The following is a 13,299-nucleotide window of genomic DNA, read 5'->3' as shown; positions in this document are numbered from 1 at the left end:
ACATTGAAAAATCCAGTGTTTAACCAACAATCCGGCCCTTCGTCTAGACGCAGTACTAGGGAAAGAAAAAAAGAAAAGAAAAAAATAGAGACCAAAGCTTGCACATGAAACACACGACCAGAGAGACGTGGAGAGCAACTATAAAGGGCATTTTCCTCAGCGCAGGAGACACACACTTACACGAAAGAGGATGAAGAAGATGAAAACACATAATATCTCTCACACAAGGCAATGAATTAACGATCCCACTGTTTAAAAATTATGCATTGAATGTTACAAACTATCTCACCAAATTTCAGCTCAATCCAGCAGTGAAATAATCTGCGAACATTGATTCATCGAGACTGCTCCGTGAATATGAGAAAATGACTCTCTTCCTTCTTCCCTCTCAAATGGCTACACATAAAACTAAATAAGACCTCTTTTACATTACCTAATTTAACTTCTCTCCACTTTACTTAGTGAGACTCACAATGGGCTTCAATATTGAGCCTTTCTCCATCTAGGAAAGGAGCCTAAACCCAACAAAGGTCACTCATGAATTTAAAGAAATTTAGTTATAAATTTAATGAAAGTGACTTATGAATATATATATATATATATATATATAAAGTCAATTGTGAATAGATAAATAATTTCATGAATATATATATATATATATATATAGTTACTTGTAAATTTAAGGAGAATCAATGGTAAAATTTTGAAAGTTATTTGTAAATTTGTAAAAAGTTAGTTGTGAATGGATATTCAAAAATATGAGAGGAAATCTAATTTTTATTGATTTGCAATTAAGATTATTTATATTATTCATTCACCACAAAAGTTTCATATAAGCACAAATAATATTTTTTTAAATTTACAATTGATTGTTCTTAAATTACAAGTGATACATAAATATATAAGGCTATCTATCATTTTCAATTGAATTTTTATAAGTTCACTATTGACCCTTTTAGAAAATTCAATAGTGAATATCCTTAAATTTATTTTTTTTTTTACCGGAGATTGTTCTTAAATTTTTAAGTGACAATACAGAGAATTCATCAAATTATCTATTCATTTACAATTTACTTTCCATTACAAATAACATTATTTAAATTTACAATTAATTTTATTGAAATTCATTATTCGCATGTCATTAATTATTTTAATAATTATTTATAAAAAATTATAAATAAAAAACCAATATTTTTCGATGATATTTCAATAATTTTGATATTTTTAATTATTGATAATGTCTTTACAAAATATATAATTGTTATTTTCCAAAAAAAAAAATTCCTTTATGGAATTGATGTGGAAATCAAACGAAAATAATAATATTTTTTAGCTGCCCCAAAATATATATTATATATATATATTCTTTAATCGTAGAAATTTTAAAAAAAAAAATACTGATCCTAGTGGCCAAGCTAGTTGTATCTATCATTAAAAGCCCTTGTCCCTATATGACAGTCTCATGTGATTGCAACGACCTCGTTAAGTAAACAACACTTCGCCAAGCTGCCGGTATGAGATTAACAATTTTGGCACCAATTAGGCAACACGTATCAAATTCCATGCTCCAGATTGAATATAATTTCTTTATATTTTTAATAATTATTATTTTAATAGGTATAGAATTTACAAATTTTAAATTTTAAATCTTAACTATTATAATTATTTTATATGATACGAATCTCAAATGAGCACTAGAGTCTAGATGTTCTTGATAGTGTTCATCAATGTGATATGGATTGAAACTCATCCATGGTAAGGTCCATATATTTTTTGAATGGGAAAGAGATTTTATTTTTAAAAAAATCAATGAATAAAAAAAGAGAAAAATATTTTTTAAAAATAATAATTTAATGTTCAAAATGATAATTACACGATAGGACTGAAATTACAATAACGTAAATAGATTAATTATATTTTTCTAAAAAAAATTATTTGAAAAAGATTGATATGATCTTTTATATAAATTTGCTTTTCATATATAATGTAAATCATCAAAATATTTTATATCTAATAAACTTTTAAATTTAAATATTTTTTATTTAGTTTGAAGGATGTAAAATATCAAAAGTACATAGTTTAAAATTGTAATTGTAAAATTTACATATGTTACATGTAATATTTTTCAAAGTAAGAGGATGTATTTGCTTTTTCGACGGCAATTACATGGGTACCTAGGAAACATTTTTATATAATTATTTAATACGGCTGTATATTCCATGACTAGAATTTAAAACTTTAAAATAAATTGATTCGACACTTTTCATTAGATGAATAATGTTCCCCTTAGTAAGACAAAAATATTAATCAACAATGACTTAGAAGAATCTAAAATACATTTATCTAATATACTTTATAATGTCCTAATTTCTAATTTTACAATTTTGGTTTTCATTTTTTGTATCATTGACTTTTACTTAAAATAAAAAAATATTTTGATATTTTAAAATCTCAAATAATAGAGTTCTATAATTTTTTATGATTTTTTTAAAAAATCATAATTGCATCTTCTTATTGTTTTAATATCCTTTTTTTTTTGAAAAAATAGTTTAAAAACACAAAATTTCACCATTTTGAAACTTGGAGATATCAATATATATATACTTCCTCCATTAAAAATATAATATGTCTTTTGAAGAGTTAAATGTTTAAAAATGTAAAATATTTTTAATCTTTCGAGATATAATCATTATTTTTTTTCAAAAGTGTACTTATTGATAATGACTTTATATTTATTATAGAATGTTTAATAGGAGTAAATATAAAAAGATAGAGTTAGAAAGTAGATAACTACTTTATTGGGAGTGAGATTTCAATTGAAAATGTCTTATATTTTTAAATGATGGGAGTATGTATTTATATATTAAGGCATTACGAAAATATATCTCTTATTTTATTTTTAAAAAATAAAATTAAAAAGTTAAGACATTTTCCTTAAAAAAAAAACACATCAAAAGCTCTATCCCATTAAAAAGTAATAGTAAAACCAAATCTTCTTTTCTTTGCTATCAAATAACTACAATCATATCTTTAAAGATATGAAAACGAAATAGCTCTTCCTTATCAAAGCTACCTCAACGCTCATCTACAACTACAAGGAAGGCGAAAACCAAGGAAAGGCTTTTTTTTTTTTTTTTTTTTGTTGGGGGGGGGGGGGGGGGGACATGATATTGTAGCATATACAGTACATATCATTTAGGGTGCCTTTGATTTGTCATCCATTTACAGAAAATAAAATTTCACTTTTAAAAAGTTTAAAGTTATTTGGGGTAGAATATTTTGTAAAAAAGCACATCCTAAAAGTACATTCAAACAGTAATGAAAGTGAATTTTTGAAACGTAACTATTAAAACTTTGAAAAGTAAGATATTATTTGACCATACTATTCTAAATTTAATTCTTATTTTTTTATTTAAAAAATATTTAATTCATTAAAAATATAATTATTATTTAATAATAATAATTAGGTATAATTTTTTTAGTATTATAAATTGAGTAATTAATCATGTTAATTTTTATCATTAATGTATAATAAAAATTAAAAATTTTTATTACATCTTTTAAAATTATAAATTAAAAAATATAATTAACTAGAAATCAAATTTTTAACATTATAGATCAAAATTTATGTTATTTAAAATATTTATTACATTTTTAAATATTTGAATATATTACATTGTATAATAAAAATTATAAATTATTATAAATTAATATTTTTTTTTGATAATTGTCCCTTAAAAATACATTTCACTATCACAAACCAAACAACTTTTAATGTATCAACTGACTTTTTAAAAAAATATACCCAAATATAAATTTAATTATAAATAAATTTTTGACAAACTGAAACTTAAACGCCGACTCAGACACACAAGGTGGGGGAACAATGATACTGTAGCATATCCAGTACATATCACTCAGACTCAGACCACAAGGTCAATGCTATGTGACTTTGAAGCATTTCCACTACACGGCTCATTGAAGGTCTTGCATCCTTATCTTCCACTATACACTGCAACGCTACTGTAACCAAAACCTCCATCGTCTTCATCTCAAAGCTTCCCTCAACTGTCGGATCAATGACTTTTCCACCCACGCCTTTCCTTCTCCTTTGTTCTTCTTCTCCCTCACCCATGTCACTAGCCTCCCCTGATGTGTGTGATCTGGTCCATCAACCCTCAAGCTTTTTCCTGTTATCATTTCCAACACCACAATTCCATAGCTGTAAACATCAACTTTGGATGTTATTGGTAAGTTGAATACCCACTCTGGTGCCATATATCCTCTTGTTCCTCTGATCCTTGAGAAGCTTGGATTGTTCAGGTCGTTCCTGTTTTGCAGCTTTGACAGTCCAAAATCTGCAACCTTGGGTTTGTAATCTGAATCCAGAAGTATGTTTTGAGGTTTTATATCGCAATGCAGAACCCACTCCAAGCATTCTTCGTGGAGATACGCAAGACCTCTTGCTGTTCCTAGAGCGATATCATACCTCTTTCTGCAATCAAGTAACATCTTGTCGGATTCAAGGTTTTTCTGCTAAAGAACCATTTTCCATGTACTCGTACACCAACATTCTGTACTTTCCTTCAGCACAATAGCCCCACATGTCGATCAAGTTCATGTGGTTAAGTCTTCCAATTAAGTTGACTTCTGCAAGAAACTCACTTTCTATTTGGTTTGCTTCGTTGAGTCTCTTGATTGCAGCGACTCGTCCATCTTTTAACACGCCCTTGTATACGATTCCTCCGGCGCCTCTTCCAATCTCTTCATTAAAGCCTCTTGTTGCTTCTTTCAACTCTGAGTAGCTATATTTTCTGAACCCAGTTCCAGTAAGATGATCATAATTCTGTTGCTCACTATAATTTTTCCACGTAAGACACCAAAAGAGAAAGACGCATGAAAGTTCAAAGACTCCAATTGCTATGGCTAACCACAATAAGACCTTCACTAAAACACTGTCTTGTCTTGAGACATAGACTCTCTCAAGCTTTACAGACTTAACAAGATCACACTTGGTGTTGGGTTCTTGAAGAGTGAATGAGCTCGAATTAGGGAGTCTCAAGTGAAAACCTCCTCTGAAAGCAGGGGAAAGATTGCCATTGACCAAAAGGTTCTTTGGGTAGCAAAGAAATTGTGCACCGTCATGTGTATATTGAAAGCCATTGCAATTACATAACTTCAAGCATTCATTCTTGCATTCATCAAATGTAATGTTAAGGTAAGTCCCTTGGTCGTACCCGTAGAAATCGCCATTAGGTATATAAAGAAAGCGAGAATCTTCTGGGTTATTGCAAGACAAATTGAACTCTGGTTCACACCCAAGTGACGGATCGGTTTCATCCTTGAACCTGTAACCTGGAAGACATAAGCATGTTCGACCAGAATAAGGTTCATATTTACAAAAACTGTTTTCTCCACAGATTCCATGAATGTTGCAACCTGCAGAAAAAGCTTGCCATGAAACAGACCATTTCTCTTCCCAATTTCTTCGACTATAGACCCTGACATTTCCATCACTATCAATGGTTAATCGTCTCTGAAGCACAAGGCCATAGTCTGATGTCTCGCTGGTAAAGTTATCAGTTGAAATGAAATCACCGTACAAACCGAGAAACATAAAGCGACTTGCGTTGAAGGTGGACCTACCAACTTGCCATGGTTGAAACCAGGGAGGTGGCCAGTAAATACTCGAAAGCTCAGGGCCATCGTAGACAAGACGAAGAACATTATCATTGTCAAAAAATAACTTATGAAAACCAGAGGATGGGTTAGTATGACTTTTGGAGGAGACAAGACTAGCATGTTTGGTGAGCCTTTGTCCGGGAACTAGCGTGTCTGTTGGAAAATCAAAACTTTGCCACACAATATGATTAGGGGGTTCAAGAAGAACAAGATTACCATCATCGTTCAGAATCAATTGTGGAGGTTTAGACGATGTCGTGTTCGTAGCCCAAACATCAACCTGACCGGCATCGTTCAACACCAGATTTCCATTGCTACGGAGGGCAAGCGTTGAGCCCTTTCCGTTCACCAGTACGTCACGATTCGCCATCCAAATCACAGTCAAGTTTTGGCCTTGAGGTTCAGTGAACCAGATAGCGAAAGCAAAAGCATTCTCACCGACGTCATAGAAGCCAGCAGTGAAACTGCCGTTTCTTGATTTGATCACATGTTCTGGATTTTCCACCGACAGAGACAATAAATTATTCGAGGAAGAAGATAAACACAGTAAAGGCAAAGCCGACACGACGAGGAGGAATATCAGCAGGGAAGATAAACTCAGAAACGCCATGCGAAAGTTAGATTGAGAGCTCAACCGAGCTGTGCAAATGATTCAAGTTCATTTAACAAAAACTTTATTGAAAGCGCGGTGGCGGATTGAGTTGATCTATGACCCAAGTGGTCAGATTTTTCGCCTTATCCGTTGTGCAAACCGACAACGGCTTTGCAAGTTGTCAGTTGTCACCGATTTTGTACTTGTAATAATCAAGTAGAACGGGCCTTTTTCTTTTTTCTTTGATAAATAAAGTACAAGTGGAACCCACTTTCTGAATATGTAATAATTTGATTAATAAGAAACTTCGGTAACCCTTGATATTTATTTAATATTTATCTACCACCACCGACTATATAGGCCGTGCAAAAATCCCATCCTCTTTTCTCATCAGTTCGATCCCATCCGACCCTATAACATTATTTTAATATAATTTTAATTATTTTCAATATATGTAAATGGTTTTGCAGTATTTTTTTCGTTCACGTTTCACCTTTTTTTTAATATAATTTTAATTAAATATTTTTAAATTGATGTTATCCTAAATGTTTGCACTTATTTTTAATAGAGTATCTTGGAGATAAAAAGTTGAATGATTTATTTATTAAGAATATTTTTTAAAAAACTCATTAATTATATATTAAAAACAAAATATTTTATAATTTTAAATATCTAATATAAAAATACTTTATATTTTTTAACTATATTCATTCATCTAAAATATAGGCAGTTTTTAACAATAATTTACGTACTAATAAAATTATTATTTTTATAAAAATATATGTATTGTTTTTTCTTTTACCAATTACCAATAATGAGTAAGAAGAAAATTATAAATTTACACAAGATTAATAAATATAATCGGTAAAATGAAAAAGATTTACAATTACTAATTTACAGATATTTTAGGCTAAAACTAATTTTAAAAAAAGCTTATACTTATTATTGGTAATTGGTAAAAACACCATTTGAATCTTAAACAACGGTTGGGTGAGGGATTGAATATTATAGGGTTAATAAACATCAAAAATTATAAACTATTATATGAATAATATCTTAAACTTTAAACTTTTAAAATTTGTACAAATTTTTTTCAATTTTTAAATTCCGAATGCCTGAAACTCTCCCATTAAGTTGGAGAAAAAAACTTTTATTTTTGAGAGTTAAAATGAGTATAACGTCAGTGTGTGATTAGATCCCATAACTATAAAAGTAATGATCATTTTCTTCAATTTAATAGCAATATTTTAGATGCTTGAAATTTAAAAATTGAAGAGACTTTTTATATATTTTAGGAGTTTAAAATCTAGAATGTTGTCCCTTAAAATTTGCAATACTCATTAACCTAATATTATATACAATGCTACATTATTGAAATGCATGATAAAGAATCAATAATAATTTTTTTTTTGGTTGAGTAAGGAGGGATCCCATATTAGGATCTGCTAATGCAAAGTCACAATTACAAGTTTGATCATGTAATAAATATTTATTGAAAAATATGTTTTTATTTATATAAATTACACATTGATAATAATAAACAAAGTACCCACAGGGCCAAAGGCCATAAGGGGTCATCGTTCATTGTTCACTGTTCAGCTTGCCGGCGCAGCTTACTACCACTTGTTTATATTTTATATTACTGGTGACTGATTATCTTAAGATTTTTTTTGACCGGTTATTATTTTAAGATAAATATACTTTTTACGGCACACAAAATGTGTGTTTGATTTTGAATAATTCACATCTGACGAAAATATATTTAAAAATTTAATTATTTATTCAATTTAATAAAAGTATATTTTAAATATAGTTTAAACGTGTTTTTGAAAATTATTTAAATAGATTTAAAATTTGAATGAACCAAATGATTTATAAAAAGTATCTTGTTATTAATTTTATAATATATATTGAATATAGTTTTATATTGATTATATATATTGATATATTAACTATTATTATTATTATTATTCATACTATTTAAAATTATGAACACAGAAACTCGTTAAGACTAATTTCAATGTTTATAAAAACATTAATTTAAAATTCGGTTATAGTTTATATATGGATGGTACGAAACACTATTCATTGAGTTGAAACTTGAAAAGCTACTTACAAGTGGCCACAAGAATTAGAATTCACAAGGATATGCAGATACAATTCATTAATTAATTTTATAATATATATTCAATATGGTTTTTTATTCATTACATATATTTTGATATATTAACTATTATTATTATTATACTATTTGAAATTATGAACACAAAAACTCGGCAATATATAGTAATTTCAATTTCAAAAAAACATTAATTTAAAATCTGGTTCAAGTTATAAACTCATGTATCATTAAAAAAAAGTGACGTGTTTGATTGCTCATTGAGATGCTTATTAACCTAATATGATATACAGTACTACATTATTGAGATGCGTGATAAAAATATATATATATATATATATATTTGTTGAGCAAGGAGAGACCCTATATTAGGATCTAGTAAGATGAGACCCTCTAATAGGATCTGCAAAGTCATACTTAGTTGTGTTTTTTTAATATAAGCAAAAAAAAAAATTTTTAATAAATATTTATTATAAATCTTTTAATTTACCCCATCATAAACTCATAATTTATTGTCACGACAAATATTTATTGTAACTTTATGTTGATTAAATATAAGAGTATTTTAATTTATTTTTATTTTTAAATACAATTATTATAGTTAACTGCTTTTCTTAAGCAATATGGTACAATTATTTTCTTCCATATTTAGAAACGAAGTGAGTTAAAAGAAATTAGAGGAAATATAAGATAGAAAATTTAAAAAAAAAGTGTTGGAACATTGTTATTACTGTTTTATTAAGAGTTAGTGTTCTACTGATTGTTAGAGAATACGCTACTCTCTGTTGAATATGTGCTACACCAAGAAAACTATGCCGAATTTGCTAAAGGAGGAAATATCTGATTTGGTCGGACTAATAATTAAATTGATTTGAGTGTTTTTGAATTGTTGGAGTTGGAGTTGCTGAAGAGATCGAAAAAATCTCATATATGTTGCGGCTTCGTCCTTTTATAGTCACAAAGCGATAATTTTCACACAGCTGCATGATTCACTTTTTTTAGGGCCATTAGCTATAGTTGTTCTACATTGATCCACTTTTTCTTTTGCTGGGAGGGGTGCATGATTCACTCTTTTATAAGATTTAGGTAGGCTTGGGCCAAAAATTATATTTTAATTCAAATAAATTTTATATTAATTATATATAAAGAAAATATTATTCAAGGATCATTGAGGCAATTTAATATCAAACAAGGATAAAAAATTTTGAAATATCACTCAGGACTAAGGAATTGATTTAAAAATAATTTAGATAAAAAAGACTATAATACCCTTGCTTCTCTTTTTTAATTGACAAATAGCCATTCATTAATTAATAAATATTTATTCACATTTAACAAGAAATCATTTATTAACTAAAAAGTTTAAAAATTTAAAAGAGTTTGGTTGTGAAAAGGGACAAGTAGAAATTATGCATCAACAAGTAATCATTTGCTAATTAACAAATATCCATTCTCATTTAACAAAAAACCATTTCCTAATCGACAAATTCAAGAATATGAAAGAGTTTGGTTGTAGGAAGAAACAAGTATATATTATGTTTCAATAAGTAACCATTTATTAATTAACAAATACCTATTTGCATTTAATAAGAAACCATTCGCTTATTGACAAGTTCAATAATATAAAAGAGGCTTATTGAAAAAGAAAAGCAGGGGTATTATAGTCTTTTTTATCTAAAATTATTTTCAAATCAATTCCTGGTCCTGCATTATATTTCGGAATCGTTTGGTCCATATTTGATATTAAATTACCTCTGCGGTCCTAGAATGATATTTTCCCTTTTATATATATATATATATATATTAACTACTCCCTCCATTAAAAAATGTGAGACATTTTTAATTAAATTTTATCTTTTAATAAAGTAGTTACCTACTTTTCAACTAATCCTATCTTTCCATATTTACCCTTATTAAATATCTTATAATAAATATAAAGTCATTATCAATAGGGATACTTTTAAAAAAAAGCAACAATTATACATCAAAAAACTAAAAATGCCTTACATTTTTTAATGAAGAGAGTATTATTTTTATACTACTTGAAATTATGAACATAGAAACTCGGCAATAGTAATTTTAATTTTTTGAAAAATATTAATTTAAAATCTCGTTCAAGTTGTTATATGGATGTGGAACAAAAGACTATTCATAAAGTTGAAACTTGAAACGTTGCATACAAGTTGCCATAAGAATCAGTTTTCACAAGGATATGCAAATACAATTTAATAATTAATTTTATAATATATATTGAATATATTTTTATATGATTATATATATATATATATATATTGATATATTAACTATTAATATTCATACTATTTGAAATCATGAACACAGAAACTCGTCAATACTAATTTCAATTTTTAAAAGGGAGAATTAATCTACAGGTCCTTATATTTTTTTTTAATTTTGTATTAGGCCTCTGTAATTTATTTTATTTTAATCGAGCCTTTATAATTTGATTTATTAAATATATTAATCCTTGAAGATTAAAATTGATAAAATTTCCAAAAAAAAATACTTTTATAATTTATAAAAAAATAATTTAATACTTTTAGCCAAAATCAAAAAAAGAAATTTTGATTTAATACACTATTTAAATTTTATTAATTTTTTATGAAAAATCTATAAGTATAAAAATTATTTAAATGAAAACTTGATTATATAAATTTTGAATTACAAAAATTATGTATTTAATTCTAAAATTATATAATCATTTAATAAAAATTTAAAAGTTTTCAGTTTTGTTTTTGAAAGAAAGAATTCAATGATTTTAATTTTCAAGGGTCTAAAAATTTATTGATCAAACTATAAAAACTCAATTAAAAGAAAATAAACTGTATGAACCTAGTTTAAAATTGAAAAAAATTATAACAACTTGCAGATATATTTTTCTTTTTTAAAAAACATTAATTTAAAATCGGGTTTAAATTGTTATATGGGTGAAACAAAACACTATTCATAGAGTTTGTAAGACTATAGAGACCAGAAAACGTAACTTTGATGACGATAGCCACATGTAGAAACTGAGTTACAATGATCAACCTTGGATGAGTTTTCATAGCAGATTCACCAAGAGAGGCAGAGAGAAAGAGATGAAGAGAGTTTTTGGGGAAGGGAGTTATCTGAAGATTTGTGCCTTCACTTATCAGATACTTAATACTACTCATTGATAATGGGTGATTACTTTATTTATTTAAAAAAAACAAAATAACTACTCCCTCCAAATATTTTGGTAACCACCATCGAATAATAAAAATAATTATTTAGATAAATCATTATTCAACTCAACCTGAGCTCCACTCACGTAGCCCAATTCATTAAGGGGTTGGATAATAATTTTTTTAAATAAAATATTTAGTAGCCACGTCACTTTGTTTGGGAAAGTAATGTGGCTAGTCCTTTAGCTTTAACAAAAAGCTTTCCCCCATTTAGATTTCTGCTGCTGTTAAATCCCAAAGCCAATCACCCGCAAAACCCAAACCTTTACCCACAACTCCCCCTCCCGTGACAGCTCAAAGGTCAAGATTCCCCTTCGATGAGGCCCAAAGCTTGTTTTCTATCCTCTCTGACAGCCCAAAGCCCGAAGTCTGCCTTTCAGCTGGAGCTCTACTCATCTCCTTTCCTCACTTGGTGACCCAAAGCTTCTCACCCATTAGCCCAAAATTTCTCGGCAAAACCCAAACCATTCTCATCTTGTCTTCACCCCTTCTCTTCTCTTTTGAAAGCCATAGCTCACCAAAGCTCTGATCTTCCTCTTTGTGGGCAACCCATGTAGCGCTCTAAATTTTTCATCTGTTTTTTCTCGAAGAAGTGAGTAATTAGTTAAACTTAGCTTTGCGAAACTGTTACAGCGGTAGAAAAAAGTCTGTGAACCTGTTTGGATTTTAATTGAATATAAAATAATTAATTATTATAATTGATTACATTATAATCTAATATATTTAGATACTATTTTTCTAAAATTAATTTTAATAAAGAATTAAAAATGTTTGAATAATTTAGTTAGAATCAATTTTAATTGTACAAATTATCATATAAGACATTGCTTTTCAAAATTAAATTATTGATAAATTTGTATATAATATTATTAAATTTGTTAAATTTTATTTAACACAAAAATGAATTATTGACAAATTATTTATTATTAATATAGTAAAATGAGAATCAATTAAGTTGGCATAAATTGCTGAACCAAAAAATTAATTTTAACCTATTTAATTGATTATCTCATATAGTTTCTGTTTGGGTAGTTTTCTTTTAAAAACCGATTTGCTCCCAAAAATTCGAACTAGTGACAAACCAAACAGGCAGTGCCATGGTAATAAAGAGTGAAAGTTTTTTTATTAAACCCTATCATGGTAAAAGGAATAAAAGATATTATTCAAAACTCTACCTTGTAGAAAATAGTCTACCATGGTAATTAGGAATCAAAACCCCTTAATAAAAACTCATTATGGTAAAAAGAACTTATCACAGAATAAAAATAAATTTCCAAGTCAACTACCATGATAGAAAAGAAACTACCATGATAGAAAGGATTTAATACAACAAATTAAGTCTCCCATAGTAATTTAGGAAGAAATTACATTAGTTGAAGAGTATCAAATGGCATCCCATTAAAATTTGTGTTCAAAATCCAATTAAATATTAAAAGGGGTAATTAAAAGTGAAGTACAATTCTCAAATGCTAAATTATCCAAAAATAAGTTTAAAAGTGGGTGAAAGTGTCAAAAAGAACTATTTTAGAAACCACAAATTTGATAGGGGCATTTTTGCCCAAAGCATGTCAAGTGTCATGGTGCATGGACACATAGAAGCTATTCTCCTCTCTATGTCATGCGTCGTGGCTAACATGACATGCGCCAAGGTGCACGGCGTCATATTAGCAGTTGTGCAGAGT

At 28.1% G+C, this 13,299-nt stretch overlaps 1 pseudogene; it reads right to left on the bottom strand.

Moving 5' to 3' along the window:
- Positions 1-3,809: 3,809 nt before the first annotated feature.
- LOC129300627 (putative receptor protein kinase ZmPK1) lies at positions 3,810-6,452 on the bottom strand (annotated as a pseudogene).
- Positions 6,453-13,299: the final 6,847 nt, after the last annotated feature.

This window comes from Prosopis cineraria, unplaced genomic scaffold (assembly GCF_029017545.1).
Source record: "Prosopis cineraria cultivar Desert tree isolate PC_DT_omini unplaced genomic scaffold, ASM2901754v1 PC1683, whole genome shotgun sequence".
NCBI classification, from domain to species: Eukaryota; Viridiplantae; Streptophyta; class Magnoliopsida; order Fabales; family Fabaceae; genus Prosopis; species Prosopis cineraria.
The sequence above is the reverse complement of the archived record's forward strand: the minus strand, read 5'-3'. Positions and strand labels throughout refer to the sequence as shown.